The sequence below is a fragment of the Callithrix jacchus genome, chromosome 4, assembly GCF_049354715.1.
Source record: "Callithrix jacchus isolate 240 chromosome 4, calJac240_pri, whole genome shotgun sequence".
NCBI lineage: Eukaryota > Metazoa > Chordata > Mammalia > Primates > Cebidae > Callithrix > Callithrix jacchus.
This window is the reverse complement of record NC_133505.1, coordinates 137370517-137388805: the sequence shown is the minus strand read 5'-3', so window position 1 is coordinate 137388805 and position 18289 is coordinate 137370517.

Here is an 18289-nt window from a genome sequence, read left to right as displayed (position 1 = left end):
CCACTAATGGAAAAATGTCTTGTCATAAAGTCTTCTGGTGGTGGTATGGTATCTTATTTGGAACTTACCCTCTTACCAACTATAATGGTATATTCTGGACAAAACATAAAAAGCAAATGTGTAAAATAATTGGAGAGTGATCAAAAGGAAGTAGAATCGGAAAGACATTCAACATTTAGAAACAACCACAGTAAGTAAGATGCATATTATTCAGCTTTTCCCCTGGGGGCATACTCCCATCTAGGGCACTGAGGATCATCTCCAGAAGACAGCCTTAATGTTATTAGTTTGAGCACTAGAGAAGCTGGAAATTGAGAGGATAAATCTCAGAAAGGACGGAGTCTTTCAGAAAGACTGGGAGCCCCCAAATCTTTCTATTAAGTATCCCCACTTTATGGTTAACCTTTCAGCTTATTTGTATAGTGTGAGATTCCAAGAAACTCAGAGGAAAAAGTATAGCTGGGAAGCTGAAAGACCTGTGGATAAATTTCAGCAGCCACCCACCATAAGGAAGACAGAGTTTGGAGTTCAAGACCCACTTTTGGTTTGGTAAATGTCTCAGGCTCCCATTAAAATCCCAGCAAGGCCCTGTCTTAGAAGTGAAGACCTCCTCTCCAAACTCTTAAACATCATGCTAAGCGAGAAAAGCAAGATGTAAAAGACTACATACTGTATGACTCCATTTGTATGAATGGTTAGATGAAGTAAACTTATAGGCCGAAAGCAGATCAGTGATTGCCTAGGGCTGGGGGTAGGAGTGGGGATCGATTACAAACTAGAAAAAAGGGAACTTTATGGGGTGTTGGAAATGTTCTAAAACCGAATTTTGGACAAATAATGTCATATATACATACAGTAAAATATTTTCAGCCTTCACAAAGGAGAAAATTCTAATGCATACTATAATATAAATGAATCTTGGAGGACATTATGTGAAATGAGCCAGTCACAAAAGGACAACTATTGTATGATTATTTATATGAGGTACCTAGAGTAGTCAGATTCATAAAGACAGAAAATAGAATGATGGTTGTCAGGAGCTTGAAGGAGCCGGAAAGGGGAATTATTTAGCAGGAACAGAGTTTCAGTTTGTAAGATGTAAAATAGTTCTGGAGATGCATGGTACTGAGGGTTGCACAACAATGTGAATGTATTTAATGACATTGAACTGTACACTTAAAAATCGTTAGGATGGCAAATTTTATGCTATATTGATTTTACCACCAGCAACAAAATACTGAACTCACTCTTGTAATCACAGCACTTTGGGAGGCTGAGGCAAAAGGATCATTTGGGTCCAGGAGTTTGAGACCAGCCTGGGTAATATAGCAAGCAAGACCCTGTCGCTATGAAAAAATACAAAAATTAGCCAGATGTGGTGGTGTGTGCCTATAGTCCTAGCTACTCAGGAAGCTGAGATGGGAGAATGGCTTGAACCCAGGAGTTCAAGGCAGCAGTCAACCTGATTGCAGCACTGTACTCTAGCCTGGGTGATAGAGAGAGAAATTCTGTCTCAAAAAAAAAGAAAAGAAAAAAAAAAAAGGAACAAACAAAATAAAGGTAAATTCTAAATTAAAAATTCTGGATTGTGATGATAATTATACACTATAAATTTATCACAAATTACTGAATTATATACTTACAATGCATATATTTTATGATAGGTAAATTTTATTTCAGTGAAGCTCTTAAAAAGACCCTAGGATAGAAAATAGTCCTTCTCTCTAGATTGAAAGATTTGCCCTGGGGCTAAGGACAAATAAACATAGATCTACTCTAAGAAGGACTAAACCAAATTTTCCCAGGCTCAAGGTGATCACTCAATAATACAACTGTCTATTAGAACAAAATTGAATACTCTTCAGAAAAAGATAATGAAATTTAGATTCTCTGTAATAATGTATGATTTACAATGTCAGGTATGCAATTAAAAAAAACTGCCACAAGTTTGAAAAATAGAAAAATGTGACCTATAGTTGAGAAAAATTAGTCAATGGAAATAGGCCAACAGAAGGCCTGGATGTTGGAATTAGCTGAAAAGGGCTTTGAATAATCATAAAGTGTTTAAAGAATCTATAGGAGAAAATTAGTAGAATCGGCAAGTAGATGTGGAATTTAGGGAGAGATATGGACTTTATAGAAAATTTAAGAAAGAAAGACCATAATTAAAATACTAGAACTAAAAAAATACAATATTTGAAATTAGCAAGTTCATTGGATGGCATTGAAAGAAGATTGGGAGACTTCCAGTTCCAAAATTGCAACTTAGAAGGAAGTTGAAACCACTCTCCCTGACAGAAAACTAAAAACAAATATATTGCACCAAGCTTACCACCAGCAATATCCCAGAACTAAAATATGAGGATGAGACAATTCCAGGGGCCATAGAGGAGTAAAACAAAAACTCTGAGAAGTTGGTAAGAGAATCAAACTTCCATATCCACAACGGCCCTCTCCCCTAATCTGCCTGTTACCAAGCATACAGAAAATTTCCCCCTGACTCATTCAGTTTTCTATACTGAAATACGTGAAATTGAGGTGAATAACCAGCATCCCCACCGTCTTGGATTCCCTGGAAGAAGAACTGTCTCCCTCAATTCATGAGAAGCATTACAAGTATGCCTGGGAGAAATACTCCTGAGGACAGCTAGAGACAAAGGAAGGAGGCATCACCAGCAGCTGTGGGAACTCTGCTTTGTAAGCTGGCCAAAGGAGATGTGAAATCATTGTGGCTATTCAGCAGCACTATATGGTAAGAGGTTTGTTCCATAGATCCCCTGGGCATGAACCCTTAGCTGGTCTTTCCATACTACTGGGATACTCCCTTTGATATCATCCCATTCAGGACAGGCAGGACTCTGATTGTTTACTAGAACCAAGGCAAACCTGGGCTTAAGGTACCATCTAGTACTGAAAAGGAAGCTGTGACCTACCGGAGATAAAAGAAAGAAAATCAATAGGTAAATTACAGAGAATCTCTTAACAGACATTTTCAATAGTAACCAAAACAATTCAGAGAGTACTTGAATAAATAATTAACCCTTCCATGCAGAAGATATAGACATATATCCAGAAGGAGCAATAGCATAGTAAACAGAGAACTAAATGAACAAAGCAAGAAACCAATAACAAGATGGCAATATGTAAACTTTCTGACCAAGAATTCAGAAAAGCAGTTTTTAGAAAGTACGTGTTCTTTGATATAACACAGATAAATTCAAAAATTTGTTAGATAAGTTTAACAAAGAAAATAATTAAAAAAATCAAATCTTGGAACTGAGTAATTTGCTGAAATGAAAAATTCATTATAGACTCTCAAGAGCATAATGGATCAAGCAGAAGAAAGACTCATAAGCTCAAAGAAAATAGCATTATTTAATACACAGTCAAGAGAAACAATAAATAATAATAAAAAGAACCAAAGATTGCCTACAAAATATAGAAAGTAACCTAAAAAGATCAAATCTAGGAATTATTGGGGTATAAAAAGAAGTTGAGCAAGATCAAAAGGTAGAAAGTTTATTCAAAGAAATAGTAACATAAACCTTTCCAAATTTGAGAAGGAGATAAATACCAGGTACAGGAAGGTCAGACAATGTCTAACAGATTCAACCCAACTAAGGCTACTCTAAGGCGTATAATATTCCAATTCTTAAAAGATCAAGGAGAAAGAGGAGATCGTAAAAGCAGCAAGAGGAAAAAAAGTAAATAGTAAAAGAGCTCCAGTTTGTCGGGCAACATACTTTTCAACAGAAATCATACAGGCCAGGAGAAAGTGCGATGACATTTTCAAAGTGCTGAAAGAATGAAACTGTAATCTTAAAGCATTATAGTCAGCCAAGCTATCCTTCCAAGGAGAAAGTCTTTCCCAGACAAACAAATGTGGAGAGAATTCACTACCACCACACCTGTCCTACAAAAAATGCTAAAGGGAGTTTGTCAGTCTGAAACAGAAAACCCACTGTCATGAAGAAGGGAAATATTTGAAGATATAAATTCCACTGGTACCATCAAGTACACAGAAAAAAACAGAATATTCTAATACTATAATTGTGGTGTGCAATATACTCATAATTCCAGTATGATGCCCAGAAGGCAAATCTATCAAAAACAATAATAGCAACATCAACCTGCTCAGAGACAGGCATTATAAAAACATGTAAATTGAGACAATAAAGTTAAAAAGTAGTGAAGGAATTTCCAAGTTAAAAAGTAGTGATGAAAAATTTGTTTTTTTCCCTATTTTTCCATCTTGTTTGATTTCATTCTTTTCTTTGTGATCCAAAATAAGTTTTCATCTCTTTAAAATAACTTGTTATATGGATAAGATGTTTTGGCCAGGTGCAATGGCTCAGGCCTGTAATCCTGCACTTTGGGAGGCTGAGGAGGGTGGATCACCTGAGGTCAGGAGTTAGAGACCAGGCTGGCCAACGTGGTAAGACCTCCATCTCTACTAAAAATACAAAAATCAGCTGGATGTGGTGACATGCATCTGTAATCCCAGCTACTCAAGAGGCTGAGACAGGAGAATCACTTGAATCCAGGAGGCAGAAGTTGAAGTGAACCAAGACTGTGCCACTGTACTCCAGTCTGGGCAACAGAGTGAGACTCTGTCTCAAAAAAAAAAAAAAAAGTTTTTAAAAATAAAAATCTCATTGTAATCACATGCAAAAACCTATAATAGATTAAAATTTAAAAAGCAATGAATTAAATGATACTATCAGAGAAAAATTACTTAATAACAAAAAAGATAGTAGGCAAAGAAAAAAGGAAGAAAGCATTTGCAAAACAATCAGAAAACAAGCAACAAAATAGCAGTAATAAGCTGTTAAGTATCAATAATAACACTGAATTTAACTGGAGTTGATTATCCAATTAAAAGGTGTATAGTGGCTGAATGGATAAAAAAACAAGACAAATTATATGCTGCCTACGAGAACTTAACACCCCAGTTTGCAATGGATAGATCATCCAGACAAAAAAAATTAACAAAGAAACATCAAAGTTAAATTTCACTCTAGACTAAATAGGCCTAGCTGACATTTACCAGAGCATTTCACCCAAATGCTGCAGAATATACACTCTTTTCATCAGCACATGGAATATTTTCCAAAATATACAGTATCTTAGACCACAAGACAAGTCTCAACAAATTTGAAAAATTAGAAACAGTATCAAGTATCTTCTCTAACCACAATGGAATAAAGCTAGAAATCGGTAAGAAGAGGCACCTTGAAGAGTACACATACATAGAAATTAAACAACATGCTCCTGAATGAAGAAATTAAGAAAAAATAAAGAAAAAATATCTTGAAACAAATGAAAATGGAAATATAACATATCAAAATTTATGGCACACAGCAAAAGCAGTGTTAAAAGAGAAGTTTATGGCAATGAATGCCTATGTCAAAAAAGTAGAAAGACTTCACATAAATAACGCAGTGATACACCTCAAGGAACTAGAGAAACAAGAGCAAGCCAAACTCGATATTAGTTGAAGGAAAGAAATAATAAAGATCAGAGCAGAAAATAAATAAAATTGAGACAAAAAATACAAAAGATCAACAAAATGAAAAGTCGATGTTTTGAAAAAATAAGCAAAATAATAAATTATTAGCTAGACCAAGAAAATACGAGAGAAAACTTAAATAAGTAAAATCAGAAACCAAAAAAGAGACATAACAACTTAGACCACAGAAATACAAGAATCATTAGAGACTCTTTTTTTTTTTTTTTTTTTTTTTTAATTTTTTATTGGATTATAGGTTTTGGGGTACATGAGCAGAGCATGCAAGACAGTTGCGTAGGTACACACATGGCAGTGTGCTTTCTTTTCTTCTCCCCTTCACCCACATTTGGCATTTCTCCCCAGGCTATCCCTCCCCACCTCCCCCTCCCACTGGCCCTCCCCTTTTCCCCCCAATAGACCCCAGTGTTTAGTACTCCCCTTTCTGTGTCCATGTGTTCTCATTTTTCATCACCCACCTATGAGTGAGAATATGCGGTGTTTCATTTTCTGTTCTTGTGTCAGTTTGCTGAGGATGATGTTCTCCAGATTCATCCATGTCCCTACAAAAGACACAAACTCATCATTTCTGATTGCTGCATAATATTCCATGGTGTATATGTGCCACATTTAAAAATATGTCAACAGTTTGGAAAACTTAGAAGAAATGGATAAATTCCTGGACACATGCCGCCCTCCAAAATTGAGCCATGAAGAAATAGAAAACCAAACCTCAGCTAACCAACAATGAGTAACAAAATTAAAGCTATAATAAAAAATCTCCTATGAAAGAAAAGCTTTGGAGTTGTTGGCTTCATAAGCTGAATCATACCAAACATTTAAAGAAGAACTAACACTAATTCCACTCAACTCTTTAGAAAAAAATGAAGAGGGAGTACTTCCAAACTCATTCTATAGGGCTAGCATTACACAGATACCAAAACCAGACAAGGGAATAACAACAGCAAATACTAAAGGTCAACTAAAGGCCCTGATGAACACAGATGCAAAAGTCTTCAGCAGAATACAATCAAACCAAATTCAACAACACATTGCACAGATCATTCACTATGATCAAGTGGAATTCATCCCAGGGATGATTCAACATACGCACATGAATAAATGTGATGCAGCATGTTTACAGAGCAAATAGCTAAAACCGTATGATCATTTCACTTGATGTTGAAAAAACATTTAGTCAAATTTAATGTCCCTTTTTGATAAAAGCCCTCAACAAACTGGTTACAGAAGGAACATACTTCAAAATAATAAAAGCCTTCTATGACAAACCCATAACCAACATTGTATTGAATAGGGAAAAATTGAAAGCCCTTACTCTAAGATCTGGAACAAGACAAAGATGCCCACTTTCACCACTTTTATTCAACGTAGTACCAGAAGTCCTAGCCAGAGCACTCTGGAAAGAAAGAAAGGGCATCTGGATTGGAATGGAAGAAAGCAAACTAGCCTTGTTCACAGATGACATGATCATATACTTAGAAAAACCTAATGACTCCATCACAAAGTTGTTGGAATTGATAAATGAATTTAGTAAATTTGCAGGATACAAAATCAATATACAAAAATCAGTAGGATTTTTGTACTCTAACAGTGAACAATCTGAAAAGAAAATCGAGAAAACAATCCCGCTTGCAATAACAACAAAGAATATGTAATATCTAGGAATAAATTTAACCAAAGAAGTGAAAGATCTATACAAGAAAAACAAGAAAACAAATAAAAGAGGACACACATGAAAAATTGAAAAATACTCCATGTTCATTGATTGGGGAGAATTAATATTGATAAAATGACCATATTATCTCACGCAATTTATAGGTTCAGTGCAATTCTTATCAAAATACCAATTACATTCTTCACATAAATAGAAAAAAGAATTCTAAAACTTATTTGGAACCACAAAAACTGAATAGCCAGCAATCCTGGGCAAAAAGAACAAGACTGGAGGCATCAAGCTACTTGACATCAAAATATACTAAAAAGCTATAATAACCAAATCAACGTGACACTGGCATAAAAATAGACACATAGACTGATGTAATAGAATAGAGAACCCAGATAGAAGTCCAAGGATTTTTGGCCAACTTATTTTTAACAAAGGTGCCAAGCACATAAATTGTGGAAAGGACAGTCTCTTCAATAAATGTTGCTGGGAAAACTGGATAACCATATGCAGAAGAATGAAATTAGACACCCATCTCTCACCCTATACAAAAATCAACTCAAAATCGATTAAAGATTTAAATGTAAGTCCTGAAATTAAAAAACTGCTGGAAGAAAACATTGGGGAAATGCTTCAGGACATTGGTCTGAGCAAAGATTCTTTGTGTAAGATCTCAAAAGCATAGGCAACCAAAACAAAATGGACAAATGGGATCACATCAAGCTGAAAATCTTTAGCACATCAAAGAAAATAATCAACAAAGTAAAGAAACAACCCACAGAATGGAAGAAAATATTTTCAAACTATCCATCTGATAAGGAATTAATAACCAGAATATATAAGAAGCTCAAATCCCTCAATAGCAAAAATTCGAATCTGATTTTTAAAAATGGACAAAAGATCTGAATAGACATTTCTCAAAAGAAGACAAATGAATGGCCAATAGGTACATAAACAATGCTCAACATCACTGATCATTAGAAGAAATACAGATCAAAACCGCAATGAGGTATCATCTCGCCTCAGTTAAAAGGGCTTTTATAAAAAAAAATACAGGGGGCCGGGCGCGGTGGCTCACGCCTGTAATCCCACCACTTTGGGAGGCCAAGGTGGGTGGATCACAAGGTCAATAGATCAAGACCACCCTGGTCAACATCGTGAAACCCTGTCTCTATTAAAAATACAAAAAATTAGCTGGGCATGGTGGCACGTGCCTGTAATCCCAGCTACTCAGGAGGCTGAGGCAGGAGAATTGCCTGAACCTAGGGGGAGGAGGTTGTGGTGAGCCAAGATCACGCCATTGCGCTCCAGCCTGGGTAACAAGAGCGAAACTCCGTGTCAAAAAAACAAAACAAAACAAAACAAAACAAAAAAAAACAGGGAATAATGGATTCTGGCAAGTATGCAGATAGAAGAGAATCCTCATACACTGTTGGGTGGGAATGTAAGTTAGTATAGCCACTATGGAAAGCTGTATGGAGGTTTCTCAACAAACTAAAAATACAACTACCATGTGATTTGACAATTTCACTACTGCATATATATCCAAAAGAAAGAAAATCAAAATCAAAGAGATATCTGCATTCCTGTGTTTATTGTAGTACTATTCACAGTAGTCAAAATATTGAAATCAATCTAAGTGCCCATTGGTAGATGAATGAATAAAGTGTGGTATATATACACAATGGAATAGTATTTGGGCATAGAAGGAATGAAATCCTGTCATTTGCAGCAACATGGATGAACCTTCAGGTCATGATTTTAAGTGAAACAAGCCAAGCACAGAAAGACAAATGTTGCATGTTCTCACTCATGTGTGGGAGATGAAACAGTGGATCTCATGATAATAGAGAGTAAATTGGTGCTTCCAGAGGCTGGGAAGGATTAGGGGAAGATAAAGAGAGGTTGATGAATGGGTGCAAATATACAATAATTTGAGAGAAGAAATAAGACCTAATATTTGATAGATCAGTAGCTGAATATAGTTTATCATAGTCTATTATGTGTTTCAAAATAGAGAGCAGAGGATAATTTGAATGTTTCTAGCATAAAGAAAAGGCAAATATATAAGATGATGGATATCTCAATTATACTGACTTGATCTTTGCAAATTATATGTATGTGTTAAATTATCACATGCACACCAAAAGCATGCACATCTCTTTTGTGTCAAAAAGTCTTTTGATCTTATTTCTCTTATCTAACTGAAATGTTGTATCATATGGCCAGTAACTCCCCAATCCTCTCTTCCTCTTCACCCCATCCCAGTCCATGGTAACTACCATTATACTGTCTGTTTCTTTGAGTTCAAATTATTTACGCTCTACATGTAAATGAGATCATGTGGTATTTGTCCTTCTGTGCCTGGCTTATTTCACTTAACAGTGTCCTCCAGTTTTATCTATGTTCTCGCCGTGACAGGATTTCCTTCTTACTTAAGGCTGAATAGTATTTCATTTCATGTGAGATAAATACACACACACACAGATTCAATATATATATCATATATGTTCAATATTTATATGTACAAATATTAAATATATATTTTCAATATATAAATATTGAATATATGTGATATATATAGAGAGAGAGATTGCTTTATTTACTTATCTATTGATGGACAAAGTTGATTCCCTATCTTGATAGCTCGGCTATTGTGAATAGCACTGTGTTTTGTTTACAGTCACTCAATAGCTGTTAGTAGGTTGTTATAGTTTGTACATGGACATGGTTTACCTAGCCTTATGTTTTCTATATTTGATATGTCATCTATCTCAAGCAAAATTTCCTCCCAAGCTATTTTGAATTTGAATTCTAATGTAGCTGGTTAGAGGGTTTTGAAGGGGAGGGGTTATTTTGAAAAGTATTTGAAAGATTTTATTTATTCCTGGCAATAGTAGATTTTAAAATCATAGTCGACTCTCTCTTTTGATTGTAAAGCCTGAATATATATTATAATTTGTGGATTTTTACCCCCTATTACAAAATCAAACTTTTGAGAGAGACAGTATTTTACTTTAAACCTTACTGCAAAGCAGATGCTTGGAGTTTCTTGAATTTTACAGTAAGTGGTTTGGAAAAGGATCTTTCCATTTCAGTTATTTCAGATGGCAAGTTCAGAGTTCAGGTTCTGAAGTCTGAAATGTGATACGGTTTGGCTCTGCATTCCCACCAAGATCTCATCTCAAATTCTAATTTCCACATTTTGAGAAAGGGACCTGGTGGGAGGTGATTGGATTATGGGGGTGGTTTCCCTCATGCTGTTCTCATGATAGTGAGTGAGTTATCACAAGAGCTGATAATTTTAAAGTGTGGTACTTCTCCTTTGCTCTTTTTCTCTCCCTCCTGACATCTTGTGATGAAGGTGCCTGCTTCTCCTTTGCCTTCCGCCATGATTGTACGTTTCCTGAGGCTTTCCCAGCCATGCTGAACTGTGAGTCAGTGAAACCTCTTTTGTTTATATATTACCCAGTCTCAGGTAGTACCTTCATAGCACTGTGAAAATTGACTAATAAAAATGTTTGCATTTATCAAGATGCTGCAAAGCAAAAGAATCTGGAAACTTCGTAACCAGGGGCTGATGATTTGAGGGCTCTGTTGCAATCATTAGGGGATCACCGTTACGGCTGTTGAAGTGTCAGAAATTTCTTCCTCCACCCACTAGTTACTCCCCTTGAGTTTAATGGTTTGTCACTCACATGACTCCGCCTGATCAAAAGTTCAGACTCATAAATCAAAAGTTCACAATCAGGACCAGGTGCGACGGCTCGTGTCTGCTATACAGCACTATGCGAGGCTGAGGCGGGCAGATTACTTGAAGTCAGCAGTTTGAGACCAGCCTGGCCAACATGGTGAAACCCTGTCTCTGTGAAAAATACAAAAACCAGCTGGGTATGATAGTACATGCCTTTAGTCCCAGCTACTCTGGAGGCTGAGGCAGGAGAATTGTTTGAGCCCGAGAGGAAAATGCTGCAGTGAGCCAAGATTGCACCACTTTACTCCAGCCTGCGTGACAGAGATCCTGTCTTAGAAAAAAAGTTCACGATAAGAATATTTATTATATTTTAAGAGTACATTTCCTCTCCAGCATTACCAAAATAACATTAAAATGTGAACCCTTTACTTAGGCTGATAGAGACATTTTTTGTTAAGTCATTTTATAATGACAAAGTCATTATAAAAATGGACATAAAGTTCAGTATTTTATCTTGCTTAACATGATACAGAAATTCTGTTTTTGAATAGCTAATTGCTGCTTTAACAAAATCTGTCAGCTCACAAGTGAATTAAGACATACATGAATGTAATCTAAAATGAAATTGTCTAAAGATATAAAAGTAGCTCTATTTGCGAGTATTGCAATTACTCTTTCTTAGCCTCTTGGTTTAAAATTTTCAGAGGTTTTAGTTTGCTGGTGAATGGTGTCAAGTTCTAACATACAAAAAATAAACAAATATAACACTTTTTCTTAAATGGCAAACTTTTTTTTCTTTGTTCTTAAAAAAGCATTTCTTTTATGCCATTTTCTACCTTTGAAATATTATTACTGCTGCTCTGTAGATTATTCTCTTAAAAAAGGAGATATTACCAACATCTCTAATTAAATTTAAATCAGTATGTCCTTAAAATAGCAAAAAAGATTATGATACATAACCAGTACATTATGAGACTCAGATAATATAAAGGGGTTTAGTGTTGTAATCAGATGTAACTTACAACAAAGTGTATTGGCTCATAATTACTACTGAGCTGCAAGTAACTTCCATGGCAGTAGAAATCTGCTTGTGGAAATGACTCTAACCAGACTTTTATAGGGCCAACGCAGGTAAATGTGGGGGATTGATTGATGAATGGAAAAGGAACCTGAGAAGATGCCAAACTTGCTCTAAGACCATAACCAAGAGTCTCAGGTGCCGTGGTCTGTATGCTTCTTGATTAGGGGTGATGCTTCTGCTCCAGGCTCTTGGCAGGTGGCACAGGGCAGAACCTAGTATGCTGGAAGGCAGAATGGTACCTGTCCCTGTACAGTAGTTGTCCCCTTTCACTGGAGTATAAAAGCATTGCACTGAGGGTTACTGTAGGCTGCATTATGGGAGTCAAGAAGGACTCTCCTATAGCTGGTTATGCTTTTGAGAGTTTCTCCAGTAGAAAATCAATTCATCAATAATTGATTTTACACAAGATGCTGTCCTTGGTCCTGCTATGGACACAAAGATGAGAATGATTCCATTCTTACTATACAAGGAATTCATTTCCTCTGCATCACCTGTCTAGGACACTTTACTCCTTATCTCAGAGTCTAGGGCTATCTCCTGGGTTACAGTAATAAAGTGCATGGTGGCTTAAAGGGAATTTGATGCAACTCTTACTCCCCTTTGGGAAAGGAAATTGACTTGTGAACACTTTTCCCTTTAGACTCCCTGGTTCTCTATAGACAGAGGACAGTATAGCCTGAGGGTAAAATTTAGGTAACTCTCTTTTTTCCATGGTCAGTTCCTCCCTCCTTTTTCCTATTGCCTCCACACACCACAGCGTTTAAAATTTTGCCAGCTGAAAATAATTTGGGTTGACAACACTTTTGGGAGTGTTTATAAATTCTATTTATAAATCTCTCTAGTTAGTTTGTAAATTTCATTTCCATTCATCTTTCTATGTTGCATTACCATTCATTATTTGACATAAATGTAAGAAATGCAAGTCGAATGATATCTCTATTACAAGCTCTCTCAACAAATCCAAATGGAATGAATGAATAAATGGTGTGAATTAATGGAACTAAATAGTTTTCCTTCCACCATCTAGCTGAGATTCAGGGAATGTAATTTGAAGTTTTCAGTGGTTGGCAGTACAGAAAGAGAGGCAATTTGATACAATGGACAGGAGGGTCAGAAGACAGGCAAAGGCAGCATAAATGTCACTGGCTTCTAGGAGGTGGGAGGGCTTTGCTCTGGAAGGGAAAAGGGACTGGGGACAAGGGAAAAAAAGGACCTGGGAAGAATTAGTCCAAGGAAGACTTGCCCCACAGGCCAAATGCTATACTCCTAGTCTCAATCCATTGTCAGCTGAAATAACAGCATGAGGCTCTCTAAAAGAAAATATTTTTATATGGTAACAGAGCATTGCTATGGGAATATGTGTACCATAGTAATCTGTGTGTATATTCAGGGAGGTAAAGAAAGACAAAGGTTTTTAAAGGAAAAACAAAGATTACATTATTGTTTTAAAATGGTTTTTCTTGGCCACAGAGATCCATAACAAGGGTGACACCAGTCTGCGGTTGGACAGACAGTTGCTGGGCTGCTGTCCTTGAGGAAGTATTTTTGCTGTAAGTTTGCGATAGCCTTTATGCAAGGTTGTGTTTTTTGTAGTCTTTTATGATAGTTCCTGTTACCAGGCATTCAAGCATGAGAACCTTCTCCTCATGGCCTTCTCTATCTCCACTTATCAGTTTGTTTGTTTTTAAACACACAAGTGACCTCATTTTTATTCTGAAAGTTTTCACAAGGCATGACATTAGCTTTCCTAGAGAATACTGAAGGGAGAGGTAAGATCAGAGCAGGAGCAAATGGAAGCTGCTTTACAGCAGAAGCATAATAGATGCTTAGAGAGGGGCAGTTTGTGCCAGAAATGGAAGGCATCCAGGGGTGTTCTTTGACACACTTGCTTGATCATATGCCCAACTTATCAGGAACTTCAGTCTAAAGTAGCATTAGCACAAAATGTGGTATGTGGGGGCTCTTATTAGCTTGGGTGACTTAGAGAACAAACAGGATTCTTTGCTAGCAAGCATGCAGGTACTCCTAAATCAGGGGCTAATCCCCATGGTTGGCCATGGAGGAGATCTCAAGGATGGAGAGTTTTGTTGCTAGGTCCGAGAGGAGAGAGGATTGGGACTGCCTCATTTGTTAAACTCAGAGAGTAAGATCTTGCCTGCTTTTAGAAGTTGACCATGTTTTATTACCCAATAAGTGTGGAAATACAAGCCACATTTGAGGATGTGTGGAATGAGGATGAAAATAACAGTGTCTACAATTGGTGTGGTTTCTTTAGCTTTTTGTAATTAGACAAGTCATATAGTCCCATGGATCTCAGTTCTTAACTTAAAAAATACTCATAATTCTGTATACCAAGGTTAGGTGGCTAATTGGTAGCATAGCCAAGGTTAGAAAATAGGTCTCTGCCTTTCTAATTCCAGTCTCTTTCCCCTGACCTGTAGTCCAGGGCTACAGCAGGGCAGGAGACAGTAACAGCATAACCACTAAAAGAGGCAATAGAGACAGGGATATTACTGAACCATCATAGTAAGTGTAAGGCTAGAAGAAAAATCACGATCACAAAGCAAAGTCTGTTATTAAAAACTTAAAAACCAGAATTCCAGTATTTAACAAAAAAAGAGTAAAATTAGTAAGGAAGGTAGGTCAAGGGGTGGTCGGTCATTCATTGGCTTTAAAAATGTGCCATGATCTATAGGCTCAAAACTAAGGCTTCAGAAGGCTTCTGAGAAACCAGGGGCATATAATACAAAGTTTTTACTATATCCTAAAAGGAATCCATGTTCATTTTAAGGAAAGACTAGAATAGACATTTCTGCTAAAAGCATTCATTAGAACCAAAAATCCAACGTTAGAGAAAGGTCATCCTAGCGATCACATGTCATTTTATCTGGCTTCTCGCGTTTGATAAGCATACAAGGTTTGTGATAAAGTCCTACAGGCTAAAATAGCACACAGAATATGCAACTGCTTTCTGAATTACTGTTTTAATACAGTAGGTTTTTCCAGGGAAACAATCGTGATTTTCTTTGGAAAGTATCTCCCATCCACATAGGAGAGAATCTGTGAAATTTACAAACACTTCTCTGTGAAAGTTAAAGACATATAATTCAGCACTATAGATCCTTTATTTCTTTTGTTAAAGTAATTAAATGGAGGGCCATTATACTGAGGTGGCTTAATCCCTTAGTTTCTCTGTAAACAAGATAAAATTTAAGCACACGAAATCACAGGTGACCAACTGAGCATTAACTGTATCATCAGGGATTTCCCATCACAATGGTCTAAATAAGACAAAAGTTCAAACTTAAACTCATCAAATAATTTCTTTGCTCTGTGTCTGCATTCACACTATAAAACCCTTTCTTTCAAATTCCTCCCACAGAGCCCAAACCTATAATGAACTGCTGTTTGCTCAAATAAACTCTTCAAAGTTTTAATGTGCCTCAGTTTATAACACTTGTCTTATTGATGAGTTTAGCACTCATATACTGAGTACAGCACTGGTCATCTAACTTTTGGGGTTGGATGCAAAATGAAAATGCAGGAGGTGTCAGGTTGGAGATATCCATTTGGGGGCCACCTGCATCTCGACTGTATTTAAAGCTATCAGCTCTCAAGAGATCAGCTTGGAAGGGAGTGCAGATGGAAATGCCAAGAGGAGCATAGCATTCCGGCGCACAACAACAACTGGAGTTTGAGGCCGGATGCAGTGGCTCACGCCTGTAATCTCAGCATTTTGGGACAGGCAGATCACATGAGCCTAGGTGCTTGAGACCAGCCTGGGCAACATGGAAAAACCCCATCTTTACAAAAAACAAAAATTATGACCCCAGCTAGGGTCTCAAAACCAAAGCAAAACCAAAACCAAAACCAAAAACAACTGCAGTTTGAGCCTTGGGGAAAAAAGGAGCCAGCAAAGGATGCCCTGAAGGAGAAGCTAATGAGGTATGAGTAAAATCTGCAGTTTAAAAGTCACAGAAGCCAAGAGAATGAAGTGTGAGATTTGTCAGACTGGGGTGGATGAAGAGTGATAGAAAGGAGGGAAATAGGATGGAACCTGGAGGAGCTGAGGGATCAAGAGAGGTTTTGTTTTGTTTGTTTTGTTTTTCATTTTTGTTTTAAGATGGGAGGAACCAGAGCAGACAAAACTATGACAGAATGTGGAGTTTCTGGGTCTTTGATGGAAGGCTCCATGTAAGTTTATTTGGGTGTGATAAGGGAGATGATACGAATATTCCTCTTCTGAGCTTTGTAAGAAGAGGGGCATAGGCCACCCTGCCGCAAGTATGTCTCTCAAGTATGTTTTCAGGATGTACATCTAATCATGTGACTCTCCTCCTTAAACTCTTTAACCATTTTCTGTTATTTTCAGTATGAATCCCAGCCTCTTTCACTCATCTCTTGTCGTCTTCTTTCTGCTTGACCACAAGCAGGCAGTAGACGGCTCCTGGGTTGTCTCTTGCTGCTGGCCTTTGCTAACGACATTTACCTCTTTTGCTAACTCCTGTTCATCTTTCAGATCTCAGTTTAAGTGCCACTTCCTCTGGGAGGTCTTTTGTAACCCCTGGACTAGATTACATTCTTTACATTTCATTTTAACTACTTGTTTGTTTATTGAGTTACTTTCTTTACTAGACTATAAGTGCCACTTCCTCTGGGAGGTCTTTTGTAACCCCTAGACTAGATTACATTCTTTACATTTCATTTTAACTACTTGTTTGTTTATTGAGTTACTTTCTTTACTAGACTATAAGTGCCACTTCCTCTGGGAGGTCTTTTGTAACCCCTAGACTAGATTACATTCTTTACATTTCATTTTAACTACTTGTTTGTTTATTGAGTTACTTTCTTTACTAGACTATAAGCCCATTAAGGCAAATAGTCTGTTGGCCTTGTTTTGTGGGATTTCCAGTGCCTAATGCACAGTGCCTTGTGCATAAAAGGCTCCCCCGAACCACTCAGCCCCAATATTTTTTTAAAGAGAAAATATTTATTTTGTGAAGCTAGTACAATAGTGACATGAAAACCAAAGATATAACAAGAATGCAATTTTACAGGCCCATTATAAACATAAATTCAAAAAGCCAAAGTAAAATGCTTGGACACCAAATCCAGAAATATATAGAAAACATACCCTCATCTCAATACATGCAAAATAAGCACTGAATAATTTTTTAAACATTTAATAAAAACTCCTAGTAAACTAAAATGATTTTCTTAACCTACAACAGACATTGGTCTTTCAAATCAGAAACATGGCAAGGTTTTTAGCTATCACCACTTCTTATTTATTTGTAAATATATTATTTATTCGTTTTACTTTATGTTCTGGGATACATGTGCAGAATGTGCAGGTTTTTTACATAGGTGTACATGTGAATGGTGGTTTGCTACACCTATCAACCTGTCATCTAGGTTTTAAGCCATGTATGCATTAAGTATTTGTCCTAATGCTTTCCCTCCCCTTGCTTCACACATTCCGACAGACCCCGGTATATGATGTTCCCCTCCCTGTGTCCATGTATTCTCATTGTTCAACACCCACTTATCAGTGAGAACATGCAGTGTTTGGTTTTCTGTTCCTGTGTTAGTTTGCTGAGAATGATGGTTTCCAGCTTCATCCGTGTCCCTGCAAAGGGCATGAAATCATTCTTTTTTATGGTTGCATAGTATTCCATGGTATATATGTGCCACATTTTCTTTATCCAGTCTTTCATTAATGGACATTTGAGCTGGTTCCAAGTGTTTGCTATTGTACCTACTGCTGGAGTAAACATACATGTGCAAGTGTCTTTATAGTAGAATAATTGACAATCCTTTGGGTATATACTCAGTAATGGAATTGCTGGGTCAAATGGTATTTCTAGTTCTAGATCCTTGAGGAATTGCCACAATATCTTCCTCAATTGTATTGAACTAATTTACACTCCCACCAACAGTGTAAAAGCATTCCTATTTCTCCACAGCCTTGCTAGCATACGTTGTTTCCTGACATTTTAATGATTGCCATTCTAACTGGCATGAGATAGTATTTCATTATGGTTTTGATTTGCATTTCTCTAATGACCAGTGATGATGAGCTCTTTTTTCCTGATTTTTGTTGGCTGCATCAGTGTCTTCCTTTGAAAAGTGTTTGTTCATATTCTTTGCCCGCTTCTTGATTTCTTTTTCTTGTAAATTTGTTTAAGCTCCTTATAGATTCTGGATAGTAGCCCTTTGTCAGATGGATAGATTGTAGAAATTTTCTCCCATTCTGTAGGTTGCCTATTCACTCTGATGATAATTTATTTTGCTGTTCAGAAGCTCTTTAGTTTGATTACATTC